Source organism: Manis javanica, chromosome 8 (genome assembly GCF_040802235.1).
Source record: "Manis javanica isolate MJ-LG chromosome 8, MJ_LKY, whole genome shotgun sequence".
NCBI classification, from domain to species: domain Eukaryota; kingdom Metazoa; phylum Chordata; class Mammalia; order Pholidota; family Manidae; genus Manis; species Manis javanica.
In genome coordinates this window covers 71,866,062-71,882,053 of record NC_133163.1, presented here as the reverse complement: position 1 = coordinate 71,882,053, position 15,992 = coordinate 71,866,062, and the positions used below count along the sequence as shown (strand labels likewise).

Here is a 15,992-nt window from a genome sequence, read left to right as displayed (position 1 = left end):
GTAGAGGGAATGAAAAGACAAGTAACAGACCTGATGAAAATACTTCCAAATCATCCATCTAGCAGAGGTAGAATACATGAAGAATTCTCAAAACTAAATATGAAAAGGAACAACCCAATAAAAATGGACAAAAGATTCAAGTAAATACTTAAAGATATATGCATGACAAATAAGTACATGAAAAGATACTCAGTATCATTTTTTATTATGCAAATTCAAATTAAAGCCAGAATGAGATACCCCTAAACAGTTCTTACAATGACTTTATTTAAAAGGACTGACCATACAGTGTTGGTGACCATGGGGAACAGCTGGAACTCTCCTGCACTGCTGGTAGAAATGCAAAATTGCATAACTACCTTGCCATGCAATTTGGCAATTTCGTTAAATTAAAGCATATACCAATTGGTCCCTGCATATTTCTAGGTATTTGCTCCAGATAAAAAAAAAATATTCATAAAAAGACTTGCACATAAATATTCATAACAACTGTACTTGTCATAGGTAAAACTGTAAACAACCCAAATGTCTTTCAATAGGTGAGTGGATGACAAACTGTGGTATATTCATACACTGAAATACTACTTAGCAATAAATAGGAATGAACTATTGATACACAAAGCATTGATAAATCTCAAAATAATATGCTGAAGGCAAGAAGCCAGTCACACATATCCCTTGGAAAACAGAGCACATAGATTCCATTTATATAAAATTAGAAAAAGCATATACAAATCTATAGGGAGAAAAAAATGGAGCAGGAGTTGCCTGAATATTAAGGAGCAGGTAGAAGTACGACAGACATGCTAATTCTCTTCACCGTGATATTAGCTGTGTGTGTTATGCCAAAACTCACTAAGGTGTACACTTTAAATATGTGCTGTTTATTGTATATGAACTATACCTTATAATTATATATATAGCACTAACTTTTTAAGTAATTATAGCAGTACTGAAGTCTCTCTCTCACCAGCCCTTCCCCACAAAAATGCATTAAGCTTAGATCACTGTACATGTGGAGAGTTCACCAAACTCTTCAAGATATAATCCTTATCTTAAAATTTCCCAGACAATAGAATAACAAAGGAAGCTAACTAAGATTATTTATGAGGTTAATATGTCTTTGATATTAAAACCAGAGAAGGAGAAGAAAACAAAGGGCCAATCTCATTTAGGAACATAGGTACAAAAATCCCAAATAAACTATTAACAAAGTAATTCTAATAAGAGAGAGAAAATGAATAGTATTATATTGTAGTCACTACAGTAATATACTGAAAGAGAAAAATTATATCATTAACATTCAATAAAATTCCATATTCTTTCATAAATAAATATATCCATATGTAAATGTGGCAATAGGAATATATGTACACACACACACACACACACACACACACATAGTAGTTTGCGACCTTTTAACAGTGAGACACATCTTTAACCTTATAAAAGATATGGAACCACAAAAGACCCTGAATAGCCAAAGCAATCCTGAGAAAGAAAAATAAAGCTGGGAGATACACACCCCAACTTCTATTAAATAGCCACAGTTATCAACACAAGTTTGTACAGGCACAAGAACAGACCCATAGATCAATGGAATAGAATAGAAAGTCCAGATATAAACCCAACATATATGGCCAATTAATATACGATAACGGAGCCATGAATATAAAATGGGGAAATGACAGCCTCTTCAACAGCTGGTGTTGGAAAAACTGGACAGCTACATGTAAGAGAATGAAACTGGATTACTGTCTAACTCTATACACAAAAGTAAACTCAAAATGGATCAAAGACCTGAATATAAGTCATGAAACCATAAAACTCTTAGAAGAACACATAGGCAAAAATCTCTTGAACATAAACATGAGCAACTTTTTCCTGAACACAACTCCTTGGGCAAGGGAAATAAAAGCAAAAATGAAAAAATTGGGACTACATCAAATTAAAAAGCTTCTGTACAGCAAAGGAAATCATCAGTAGAACAAAAAGGCACCCTACAGTATGGAAGAATATATTTGTAAATGATGTATCTGATAAGGGGTTAACATCCAAAATATATAAAGAACTTACATACCTCAACAACCAAAAAGCAAATAACCTGACTAAAGAATGGGCAGAGAACCTGAACAGGTACTTCTCCAAAGAAGAAATTCAGATGGCCAACAGGCACATGAAAAGATGCTCTACATTGCTAATCATCAGGGAAATGCAAATTAAAATCACATTGAGATATCACCTCACACCAGTTAGTTTGGTCAACATCAAAAAGACAAGGAACAACAAATGCTGGGGAGGATGTGGAGAAATGGGAACCCTCCTACATGGTTGGTGGGAATGTAAATTAGTTCAACTATTGTGGAAAACAGTATGAAGGTTCCTCAAAAAACTAAAAATAGAAATACCATTTGACCCAGTAATTCCACTCCTAGGAATTTACCCAAAGAAAACAAGATCCTTGATTTGAAAAGACATATGCACCCCTATGCTTATTGCAGAACTATATTACAATAGCCAAGATACGGAAGCAACCTAAGTGTCCATCAGTAGATAAACGGATAAAGATGTGATACATATACACAATAGAATATTATTCAGCCATAAGAAGAAAACAAATCCTACCATTTGCAACAACATGGATGGAGCTAGAGGGTATTATGCTCAATGAAATAAACCAGTTGGAGAATGATAAGTGCCAAATGATTTCCCTCATTTGTGGAGTATCACAACAAAGCAAAACTGAAGGGACAAAACATTAGCAGATTCACAGACTCCAAGAAGGGACTGGCAGTTACCAAAGGGAAAGGGGGTGGGGATGGAGGCAGAAGGGGATTAAGGGGCATTATGATTAGCACACATAATGGAGGGGGATCACGGGGAAGGCAGTATAGCACAGAGAAGACAAGTATTGACTCTATAGCATCTTATATGCTGATGGACAGTGGCTGCCATGGGGTGTGCGTGGTGGGGGTGGGGGAACTTGATAATATGGGTGAATGTAATAACCACAATGTTGCTCATGTGAAACCTTCATAGGATTGTATATCAATTATACCTTAATAAAAAAAAGAAAAAAATGGTTAGGGATTCTAGAGGGATCTATCTTAGTGATATTCCCCAGGCACCTACCTTTCCATGTTCTGTTCAATATTTGTATCAATATTTAATAGTCAGTGAACAATAAATATGGAGACATGGAAGTCATGTTGATGTCTATTCTATTTATGTCTATTCTAAAGTTGGTAAGGAAAGCTAATGCTGAATGAAGTAATGAGAAGTTTAAAAACCTCTTTTAGCTATAATTCTGAGATTAAATTTCAATAATGAAAATAACCAATGTAATTTTCAAATCCCTGTGTTAGGGTTTACAAAATAACTATTTTGTTAAAATAATCTAAGAAAATATATGAGACCTGATTGAGAGCAGTTCAAATGCAAGGCTTTTAAATGAGCTGAACGTATGTTCAATAATGTCAATAAATATCTAGGGTTGATAGGGGACCTAGAAACCATAACACAAATAGCAGCAGACCATGTCATACCCTGAGCAAGAAAACGTTTAGAAGAAGTGCTAGCTCACATCCTATAGTTGAAGAACCCTCTTAGGAAGCAGATTTTTTTGAAACAATATTATATATACTAGTCACAAAAATAAATCACTGACTCATATGTCTCGAGGCTAGAGGAAATCATACTGAACTTCATGCATATCAACCAATAATTTGGTGTTTCTTGTCTGCTCTATCAGAATGTGCCACAGATAGATAGTAGATAAACTTTTTTGCCTGAATTGAAATATCGGTTTATTTTTACCACTTACAATGTTTCAGCAACTATAATGAGACAACCCATTCCATGTCTGAAAACTCACATGATAAAGGTATTCTTATCATTAAAGAAGGGGAAAGTCCCTTAATACATCTTTAGTTCAGATAATCAAATTATCAAATGGGAACTCATCTGATCTTGCAACTAGTCGGTTTGGTTCACATGGTTAAATTGCTCATGGGACAATTTATGAGAAAATTCTCTGGACAGGGAAACCCAGGGAGAACTGAGATAATGTAAGGGAAGCAATTGGGAAGACCAGAGATTCAGAAAAGAAGTACTTAGGGTTTAATATTGCCAAGCTCAACACAGATTTTGTAACCATAAAAAAGTCACGAACTGCATAGTTTTGTCAACTAGTCTTATAATCAAAAGAAAGGAAAGAAGATATATTAGGGAAGGAAGGGGAGAAGGAATGTTCTCCAACTGTCTTATTCTCTAGACTTTTAATAACAGCATAAAACATTCCCTTCCAAAAATCAAACTCACAGCTCTTGCATGATACTGTCTCTCAGATTACTTAGTAAGTAGAGGCTCAGGGTTCAGGACCTGCACTTAGCACCATGTGGCCAGTAAATACAGTCATCTCAACATTCTATTTTCTTGGTAATGCAAGGTGGCTCAGAAGAACAAATGTCATCAGGCCCGGAGCAAGCAATCTACCACTCTTAATTCCCATCCCATTAGCTGCATAATGATGTTTATTATGTTCCTTTTGTGATCATATAAGCATCATCATTCCCATTTCATCATATAAAATTGAGGCAATTTACTGTATTTACATTTTGTTTACTTCTTTTTTCTAGTTAGATATTATAAATGTTCCTGTTTGGATAATAACTAGATTGAGGTCTGCTGGGTGGTTTGGCCCTTTTCTACAACCTGATTGGAAGATGGAAGATGAAAGATTAACTTGAAAGAGGAGAATATACCTGGTATGTAGAAATAAGAGGCAGAGGGAGCTTTTCTTATTTAAAAAAATAATTCACTCTTTTCTTGTGCTTGTCTTTAATATTGAGCATGCTACACACAGAAACTATTCTAAACAAAAATTGCCTCAGAAGGCCTGTCTCCATAGCCCAAGTGACTCTTTGAGATATAAAAAATATGATAGTTCTAGAAAAAAATTAAAGACTTTAATGGAGAGTAAAATACCTTGCAACGCATGAGGTAGAGGATATATGGACTGAGAGAAAATGCAATAAATCTATGTAATTTGTTCTGCCCTTGGAAGAATCACCCTCTATTGAAAGGAGAAGCTATTAAGTTCCTAAATTCAGAGAGTCTTCACTATTTTTCATCAAGAGCAAACATATGTAAAGGACAAAGCAGGGTTCTTACACCAAGAGCTATTACCATTTGTTCCTTGTTAATCATATTGATGATTCCATCAGCATCATTAGGCACCTTCAAAAGTACTGTGACATTGAACCTGCTTTGGTCTCACAAATGACTAAAAGGAAAAATCAAGAGAGTAAAGGTTGGTGTAGAAGGCAGACTGCTATGTTAAGTTGGGGAGAGACAATGATAATGATACCAAGATATTGAACATCAAGCATGTTTTAAATAATGCAGGTCATTTGGCAACAGTTTTCCTAGCCCTAACAAGAGGCTGCTGCAAACTTTTGTCCACCATTCAATTAACTATGTGGGGGGAAGCCCTTAAGAAGAGATGCCATGGCTTTGTATATATTGTATACCCACAGACCCTAACATCATATCATTACTTATACAGGGGAATTCTGCTCCAAAAAAACACATTCTTAGGAGTTGCATATAAGTTTGCTTTTGTAAGAGTTGCTGTATTTTTAATTGCATAGGGAACTTGGTTTTGTTATTTTTAACTGGGTGAAGTTTTTGATAATGAAATGAACTTTCTCATATTCTTATGTCTGTATGTCTATTACTTTTATTTTTTTAGCCTTTTTAAGCCAACATTTGTTTTTTAGAATTTTATCAAAGTGCAAAAACATAGCAGCAAATGACTAAGAAGATAGGATCTTTCTGCTTTCATCAGCTACATATGACTACTCATTTTATCTATTGTGCCTCAGTTTTCCTGTCAAATAATCATAAAGTCAGCTCCACTATTCTGAAATCACATGGTACTGAAAACACAAAGTAAAAATGAAATTTCTAGCCTGCACTGAGCTGCCATATACAGTTTTGCAGTTGCAGTTGTAGCTAGGGGGCACCAGTCACACTGCAGACAATTTCCTAGCAGCCAGTACTAAACTATGATTAGTGTAGGGACCTTACTCAGGTGGCACATGGACTAGCTAGCAGTAAACCTGTCACATTTCTTAGTTCTTTGCTGATAAGAAACAGCAGGAAATTTTTCATAAGCATGTACACAATGCCCACCATTTCACAGAAAACTAAGCTTTAAACAGATTTTGTGGATACAGAAGTCAGTTGCAGATGACATGTCTTTTATTTCATTGGAAGAGTTTTACAATGTATGTATCACAAAGTTTGGATAACAGGTGTCATTTGCTGTGACTGGTGCCAACTGAACGCTCAAGACTTCTCCAAAATATCCTGGAATTCAAGAGACCACGTAAGTTCTTTTACTTCCTTAATATGAGTGAAAATGATCAGAATTTCATTTCCTGCCAGCTAGGTATATGAGGACTCAAAGCAGATTAACTGACACAAAAAATAAATGAATATGATATTTCTTTTACCTGCATTTTGTACAGTGAAATATCATACTTGTTAAATATATGAATAGTTCATAATAACACATGGACACTTTCATTTCTGTGTATATTCTTTGGTCACTGAGAACCCTGAATAACAGAGTATGGGGCAACATGCACCAAAATCTCTTTGTAACGGAGACCTTCTCTTCCCTTTGAGTTCATTTCCTACTAATGAGAGAAAGTAAGATGTAAGTTCATTGAAAAGCCAGTTTATGAGAAACCTCCCTACTTTTGGCAACAATTACATTGGTCCCATGAAGTAGGCAGAGGAAGTAAGATTCTGCTGTCTGGGTGCCTTCCAACGTCCATAGGTTTTCAAATGTCTGTTATGTGAATACAGTCAGACTAATTAAGATGCCATCCAGTGATGTATAAATCATAAAGAGCAAAGGTACAGAAAAATATCCATTTCTATGCCCTCTGTTCCCCCAATTTGGAGGCCAAAGTTTGCCCTTCAATGAGCACAAACACCTCATATCTAAATGACTCACTGTCAGATGCTGACTGTAAGTCCATTTGATTATCGTCATGTCATCTTTGTTTTTGGCAGTGTTTGAAAGCACCTCTAACAGCTTTATTTGAACACTGTTTTCATACCTAAAAGCTTGAATCTGTAAAACAAACACACAAACATTTATAGACATCTTTATATCACTTCAAATTGTTGTGATTAGTGTACACACTTTGAATATTATTACTTAAACAACCTCCAGCTGATGCTTAAAAAGTAACACTTTGGAACAAGGCATTCTCCAAATGTTCTATTAAGGATGCTGTTTATTTATATCAGTGTATAGAAAAGTACAGCTGTACAAAACATAAATCAATGTCAAAAGTAAAAAGCATTAAAATTCATAAGGTTCATTTTCCGACATCTAGTGCAAACTATAGCTGAGAGTTTGTCACAGACTTAACATCAGCAATAAAATTATATAACTGCTGATGTCACATTCTTTGAGGTAGACTCAAAGGCATCTAAAATTTTATAGCTTGGTTTGGCTTATTTTTAAAATGAACATATACTACTCTTAATTTTGTTTCTTATGATACCTAGAAGACCTAAATATAAAAACAGCATCAGACGGGAAATAACTTGCAGTCCATAGAGTTTTAACCAACATGAAATATATATATATATATATGTGTGTGTGTGTGTGTGTGTGTGTGTGTGCATATATATATATATGCATTCATTTTGCTATTGATCAGAAAACCACAGGAATTCGTGTTGGTTTAATACCTATTAAGGGAAACATCATTTTCTATAGTAGAATGAAGAAGGGTTATTGCTAAGTAAGGGAAGAACTAAAAACAAGTCATGCAGATACTAATACTCATTCACAGTTAGATAATTTTCTGCTTTGGTGTTCACATTTTTAAAGCTCTATTGCCATTTGCCTCTGGTGATTTATGAGATTTTGATTCCTACTTAAATATTCACCTGGTTTAGGAGGATATATATTTGTCATACTATGTGGAAATCTCATTTTCTATCAGATTGAAATTTCCTTAAAGGTAAGGGACACACAGTCCCTTGTGCATGTCCCCAGGAATCTGGGCTAAAAATTGTTTGCTCTTTTTATCTTAGACAGTGGAATGGCGACACTGAAATCCATTACTGTGAAAGTAGAAATTGAGGTGAATCAGCCCATTTTCCTGTTCCAAAGAGTAATAGCCACCATTGTTTATACAGACCTTACTATGGGCCAGATTGTTCCCAAAAAGTTACTCATAAAACTCACTTTAACCCCTCAGCAGTGTTATGAGTTAGGGACCACTATGAAGCCCACTTCACAGGAGAGGAGGCTGAGCACAGGGAGCTCATGCAGTCTGCCCACAGCACACAGCCAGGGTGCAGCACAGCTGGGGTTTCAGCAGACAGTGTGGTTCAAGGGTTTGCCCTTCTACTCTCTCAGAGATTCACAAATGCATAGTAATGCTGCAGTTGAGTGGTATTTTGATCCCCAATGTCTTTCCTAAGAAAAATGTGGCCTACAGTCTGTAATCTAGTGAAAGGTATATGTCTTTACACTGGAAGTAACTTCAGAGTAGTATTTCCTTTGGAGGATGCAAGTATCACTCACCTTTCCACTTCTCCTGGGACTTCTGGCAGTTTTATGAGATATTCTGTGCAAATACATACATACACACACTCTTGGAAAACTATATTTATGTGGTAAAAAGATTATACATGTGAAATCACCACTGCCCCACATGGAATCTAAATTCAAATGCCTTTCTTACGAACAAAGGGGAGAAAACAGAGCTTTGGCGGGGAGAGGCAATTCACCCACAGTTGTTACATAATCAGCCACAGCTAATTTTAGTTGTTTTCTATTTATCCTGTACCACTCAAAACATCCATTTCTGCATTTATTAATGTAGCCCAAATGTCCCATTTTGTATTCTCTTTTGCTCACATCATCATGAAAACAACAAGGGGGAGAGCCTGCACAATACCCGATTACCAGATACCGAGGCGTGTCCTCCGGCTGCATCATAGCATGAGATGGATGTGAAGGTAACTCAGCTGCACCAGGACGAGCCTGCAGAACCAGACCCGACTGGGGCACAGGAGACGCAGCACATGGAATGCAGCCTAGTCTGACTGAGAACAGCACTGTGAATACAAATGTGTTTAAAATGGCTGACTCTGTACAAGAGTAAATAAGAACCTTTCCAGCTTTTCATTTAGTCACAAGATCAGGAGGTCTCAACACCCCAGACAGACTTGAGGTAGTTTTCCAGCTGAGAGAGGCAAAGTAGGGAGATGGGGAAGGTGACTTCAGCAGCAAGGACCTTGCCTTCTAATGTTCTTTTTAAAAGAATCTAGCTCAGACAGAACTAATCCCCCACATGAATATATGCCTTAGGAAATAATTTTTATTAATAGCTGAATATTTTTACTTTCATCCCCATGCACCCAAATATTGGGTTTATGATATTTAGCTGCATGCATATATCACTGTGTCAAAGAAAAGGCGGAAATCTAGCCTTAATAAAAAATGATTTATTAACTTCTCCACGTCCTATAAATTTAATATGCTAAGGGTTCTTGCTCTCATTGCAGATTTCTTTTAGAAGTATATTTCTGAATATGAGCTCATAATATTTCTGAATAATGTATTGGTAAATACTAACAAAATGAAACATCTCTGATGCATATAACCCACAGAAGCACAGTTGGGGTGACTACGTGTCAGTTAGCCATGCTATTTATTTTGCATCTCTTTTACTCTCAACCAGTTCATCGCTTTCCTCAAGAGAAATAGCTGAAGCCGGTTTATACTGCTGCATAATGTTAGGCATTGATGTATTCATTTTCTGAACATAAAATAACACAACAATGATTTTTTGTCACTCTCCATCTAAATCATACTCCCTGTTCTTAGTTTCTTTTTCTTTTTCTTTTTTTTTTTTTTTTGGTTAGGATGCAAACTAACTTTCTTTGGAAGGGGGGTCATAACCATAATAATAACAATAAAGTGTGATCTCTGTATAGATACGATTTTTCTTTTCCATAATTGCACATAAAATCCATCCTGCTTGTAAACTGCAGAAAGTAGTTTATAAATGCTGGCCTCAGGAAATCTATGTTTCCTACAAGATTTAAGATAGAAATATTCAGAGGCCATGTTACTCAAACAAAACCCAAATATTTTTTGTTGTTAGTTTTTTTCCTTTTCTTTTCTGCAGAATATTACCTAAAGGTAGCTCTAAGCACTAAGGGATTGAGGTTTCTATTTAGTCTACAATTGAACTACCAGGTTTTTTTCTACCTCTGGGTATCAACATGGTATTTAGTTAGCTAAGCAGCACTGGACCAAGAATAAAACACTTAATGGACCAGGGAAAATGCAGGTAGCAAAAAATATGCAGACTGTGGTCTTTACTTATTTTTTACTTAATTATTTATTAAATATGCTCTACTTTTTAGAACAGTTTTAGATTTTAAAAAAATATAAAAGACAGTATTGAGAGTTCTTATATGCCCCTCACCACTTTTTCTTATGCCCTCTCTTTATTTCTCTGTTTTTCTATTGTGCCCATATGTGTCTATTTCTACTATGCCTCAATAATAATTGTAGATAGAGAAGTAGATATTTCATATTCTAAATTGGGGAGTGCATTTCAGTGTGGCTTAAGAGGGACTTAAAGTGAAGACACAGCCCAAGGGAAGCTGGAACCTGACCATCTCTGGTGGAATTTGACCCTCTGAAGAGGACCACTAGTCAGGTAAAGGCCTGTGATATGACACAGATACCACAGCATCTGCTTATTGTGTTAAATATGAAGCAGTTTCTAAATGCCAAGGATAGAGGGGCATGGCTGAAACGGTCATTTAATGTTTAAATTTCTAATCTTTGAAATACAAGGTTGGAGCTAAAAATATGTAGAATCCTTTCTCAGCCATAATATTGTATAAGGCAGAAATAAAAAGTGCTTTGCACCAAAGAAAAAAACTCTCATCAGTCTGGATCCCTTGTCCTGGGCATTACTAACAAAATAAAACACAAAGACTGAAAATACAGAATTTGTTCTATGCCTTATTTGTTCCAAGATGACAAGAAATGGAGAAATTTCAAGCATCTTTGAAGGCTTTTTGAAAAACACCATTCCTTACATGCAGGAGACATAAATTTAAACGTTTCTTTGCCTTTTCTTCTACCTGACGAAAGGCAGTAGCTCTGAGTAATCTTAGCCTGAGGGTGTTCTATTTTTCCCCCACCATTTCTCTATCTTCTTTTCCTATTAGTCTAATAAACAAATTCTGAAACTTGTTTCTTTCCTCCAAGACCCTGACTATGCAACAGAGAACACTAGAAAAAGACCTCACTGACTAACTTAAAGTTACCTGAGGATGTTTGTCCACTTTTCTATTATTTTGTCCTTAGATTAGCTTTCAGAATCTGTAGTCTGCACTTCCACAATATAGTTAGGGGCAGCAGAGGTACTGTATGTATGATTTGTACTTGTACTTATTTCCCAATTCCATCTGTTTTTAATATATTCTCTTGATAAAATTTTATCCCTTCTTTCCAGTCAGGCTTTTGCCTGATTTTATAGAGAGTCCCTCTGGCTCATGTTGAAATTGAAATGTATATCTTATTGTTTGCCTATATACCCAGATGTTCAGGTACTGAGTTTACTTTTATAAATGAAATACTGAAAACAAACATAGAGCAGGGGGGTGCACTGCAAGGACGGGATCAACGTTTCTACATTAGAAATGGTCAATGTACAACTGGGAACCTCTGTATCTCAGCTGGCAGATGTGGGGGCTTCCCAAACATATCTCTAGTGACATTTTTCTCATTGCATTAACTTTTCACAGGCTCTAGGCACCAAATCATCAGTGTCATACGTAGCCCTGCAGTGTTGCACAGAAGAAAAACAGACTTTGGGGCTAGATTTGAATTTAATTTGGGTTCTGCCATTTATAAGCTTCTAGACTTTGGTAAGTTATTTAACCTATCTGAACCTATCTTTGCTCACCTGAATTTTAATGCTGTCCTCATGAATACGTGGTAAAGATGAAATGAAACAACCCGGGAAGAGTCTGCAGAAGTGGGCATGATCACAAGCCCAAGGGCTACAGGAGTGGACAGGAAAGACACTGTCCCCAACTCTCAGGGGTTTTACAGTTCAGTAGGGAGGTGTGGCCCATAAATAAGCAATTATAATACACTGTGATATACAGGTGGGAAAATATAGGAGACATGAGAGACCCAGACCTGAAGGATTAGGAATGTTTGCTGAAAAAAAGACAGTGACATCTGAGCTGTTAATTAAGAGATGCGTAAGGAATACCCATGTATGTCTAACGAGCCTGGCACTTGCTTGGTGCATTCTAAGTATCCGATGAATTGCATTTCTCCTCCCCTTCCCTTGTGCTCTGCCCCCTGAGCCCTCCAAACAGATCCTATGTAAGTTTCATTCACTGATTTTAAAAGACACTTTTTAAGCACCTGGTATATGCCAGGCTTAGAGCTAGTGACTAAAGGACATGTCTGTGAAAAAGGGAGTGGTTCTGCCCTTCTACAGTTCACTGTCTAATGGAGTTGGTGCAATGCCTCAGACCCCAGAAACCATTGCCATTCATACTAAAATGGGCAAATAAGAGTTATCTGTTGGGCTTTTTAGAAAGAACCTGAAGAAACTCCAAATTTAGAGACCAATCCAGGAACCACCAGAGCTGTTCAATGTACTGACAACATAGATTTTGATCTATGCCTTTAAATTATTTCTTTTAATTTAAAAAAGGGCCAAAAAAAAAAGAGAAGACTTAGAAATAGCAGTCCTAGACTTCATTGCTCTCTTGGCAAACATGAGTAACATTCAGCCATTTCTTGGAAGCATTCTGGGGGAAGAGAAAGTTAAAAACAATACGAGGGTCATGGGTGATTTTTTTATTATAAAGTCCGTCTTTTATTTTGTACAGATACAGCCATATAGAGAAAGATTCTGCTTTTTTCTTTTGGAGAAATACCTATTCTCATTTCCTAGGCATATTAATTTGCTGCAATTCACTGCAGAAGCTAATCTTATTTTTTGGAATTAATTGAGCTGAAAGCTGGACTCATGACAGCCTATCCCTTCAGCAGCCAGCACAGAAGCTGAGGACAGACGGCCATTTCAACTTCACTAGCCTGACATCCTGCATAATCAATGCACGTCAGCCACAAAGACTAGCTGCCAGTGTTCATGCCCATTTGCAAGTTGGCTGAGAGCCCACTCACAGATTGGGATGCCAGTTCCACTAGGGCACACCAGTTTCAACAAAAGATCACTTCAAACAAGAAGTCTACTCAGTTTTGCAAGAGCCATCATTTTGTTAGGTGGAAAAAAAAAGGAAAGGGCTTAAGGGGGTTCATTCCATATTGCTGACAAATGGCTATTTACATCCCATCATACCTTCAGCCTCAAGGGACCTTTTATTTAGTGACTTAATGTAATCTTTTCCATCCTTTAAATTTGACTTTCAATCTCTGCATTTTAAATGAGGCAAAGAGGAGACAGTATGTCAATCCTGAGAGTCACAGGAAATGTCCGTTTTCTTCACTCCATCACAGGCATCAGAGATGGAAAGAGTAAGTAAAGCGTTATCATGTGCATAATGTCTCTAGACACTAATTAGAATACTGAATACTGCACCTAACAAAATGCAAATACATTCTTTAATATTCAATTAATTCAGTAAATATTGCTTAAGTGCCAGGCACCCAGTGGGGATTGGTCTCACTGCCTGGAGTTTCTTCTCTTCCATTGGAGCCTACATACTTCCTGTCGTATTAATCAATCTCACTAAAGCATGATTCTTATTTTATTAATTCCATGTTCAAATGCTCTTATGGTTTGCCCCTGACCAGTGAATAATTTCCAACATTACGTGGAAGTGAAGACCTCTCACATCCTGGCTAAAATCCATGTTTTTATTCTCATAAATTCTTACAGTTTCTCGTGAAGGTGAAACGGATGAGCCCAAAATGTTCACCACTATGCCTTGAACTCCACTGCCTCTATCGTGTCTTTCTCTATTCTCACCATCTCTAAATGTCTAAATGTTGAAATTCTCCTCATCTCAGCAAAGATCAAATGTTCCCTCAGACCCAACTAATGCTCTTTAAGTTCTACGTGACAACATGGACTGGGTGCTTTTAAAATAATTATCTCATTTAATCCTCAATTCAAACTTGACGATGTCCCCCAATTTTCATATGTATAGCCCAGCTGAGAGACGCTAAGGATTGGCAATACAATTATTTAATAGAAACTGAAGATGATGGTAATGGAGAGAAAAGAGGAGACAGGGAACGTAGAGCAGAACAGTAAGCCTTTCTGCTTCCAATATGTCAGAACTGTGCTGAGTACTTTCAGAGAACTCACCTTGGATCATTACAAAAACTTCAAATACAGGTGTTATCTCCAAAATATAGACAAGGAAACTGAGGCCTAAAAAGGTTAAATGACTTTGCCAAGTCTGTAAGCCAGTTACTTATTAGATGAAGATTCAAACCTACTCATTCTTTCATTCATTCAACACAATTTTTGATTGCTTACTACATGCCAGTCCCTGGTCTAAGGACTCTGTATCTATAATTTAATAAAATAAATAAAAATCCAAGCCCATAAAGAATTTACATTTTAGTGAGGAGAGACAGGTAGTAAACAATAAGTTTAATTAAAAACCGAATATACAGTATGTTAGAAGATGAGACAGGATGAATAATGAGCAGAGTAAGGAAGTTCTGTTGGTCAAAGCACGTATCAAAAAGTAAGAAAATAGACTATTTTATTTAAACAGAGAAGTCATCCAAGCTGAGGCTATCTTAGAGCAACCTCACTTTAGGGAGACCCCAGGTGGACCCAGACTACCAGGGCTGGGATTGAGTTTGCAGTTCTCTATAGCATGGTCAGCACTGTCCTCACTGAACAGGTGAACTTTGAGAAAATACATGAAGTACTGAGTGGATAAAGGGGAAGGACATTCTAGGCAGAAGGAAGAGTTACTATAAAGGTCCCAGGTGGGAGCAATTGTACCCCAACAATTTTTTTGATTTGTAAAAAGAAAATATGTTTCTTCCACATCTGAAACACCCAAAAAAAGAAAAAAAATCTTGAAATGGTGGGTAATCTTTGAGAGCTAAGTACAAAGTACTATTATAAGTAATTCAGATATATTTACAATTATTGCTTACAAGAAACAATGAGGTAGGTACTATTATTATTTCCACCTTTGGGATGAGGAAAACATGGTGAGGAGGGTTAAGTCTCCTGCTCGTGGTTATGCAGGTTTTAGGAGCTGGAACTACTTAATAACCCAGGCAGTTGGGCTTTAGGTCCCTGTTCTGAACTTCAGTTGGAGTTTATTACTTTTCATCACCAAAGAGTATTCCATTTTATGATTCTACCACAATATGTTTTTCTATTCTCTTGTTGATGGGCATTTTGAATGTTTCCAGCTTTTTTATTAGTACAAATCATGCCATTGTGATATTTTTGTATATCTGTATAACATTATATATGAGAGTTTTTCTAGGTTACATACTCTCTAGTAGAACTGTTAAGATATAGAAGGTATGCCAAAGATATTGCATACAGCCCTTTCCAATACAAGGAGAAAAGCACATTTTCCTTTCATTCCTTACTCTTTTCCAAAATGATTTAGCATGATTTAGATTTTATTATTATGTTTAAGATAACAGATGAGTACTTTATTTAATATTTTATAGCTTTCTAATATTTTTTCAATAATTGTGTATAGTGTTTTATCACTGTTACAAAATTATTTAAATCTATTTCATGGACAAATGATTGCTCACTGCTTACTTATAATGTAGAATTAAAACAGAGTGAATGTTTCAAAAAACTGAATGAAATAAATAAAAGTGGCTCATATATGGTTAAAAATATTACTGTTTATCCATACAATTAGGTATTTTACACCCCCAGAAT

At 36.2% G+C, this 15,992-nt stretch overlaps 1 long non-coding RNA gene across 1 annotated transcript in view; it reads right to left on the bottom strand.

Moving 5' to 3' along the window:
* Window positions 1-9,112, bottom strand: part of LOC118967781 (uncharacterized) — a 135,489-nt gene extending 126,377 nt beyond the window's left edge. Inside the window, exon 1 of the long non-coding RNA XR_005055010.2 lies at window positions 9,005-9,112. This is a non-coding gene — a long non-coding RNA (uncharacterized lncRNA). The remainder of the gene's footprint in view (window positions 1-9,004) is intronic.
* Window positions 9,113-15,992: the final 6,880 nt, after the last annotated feature.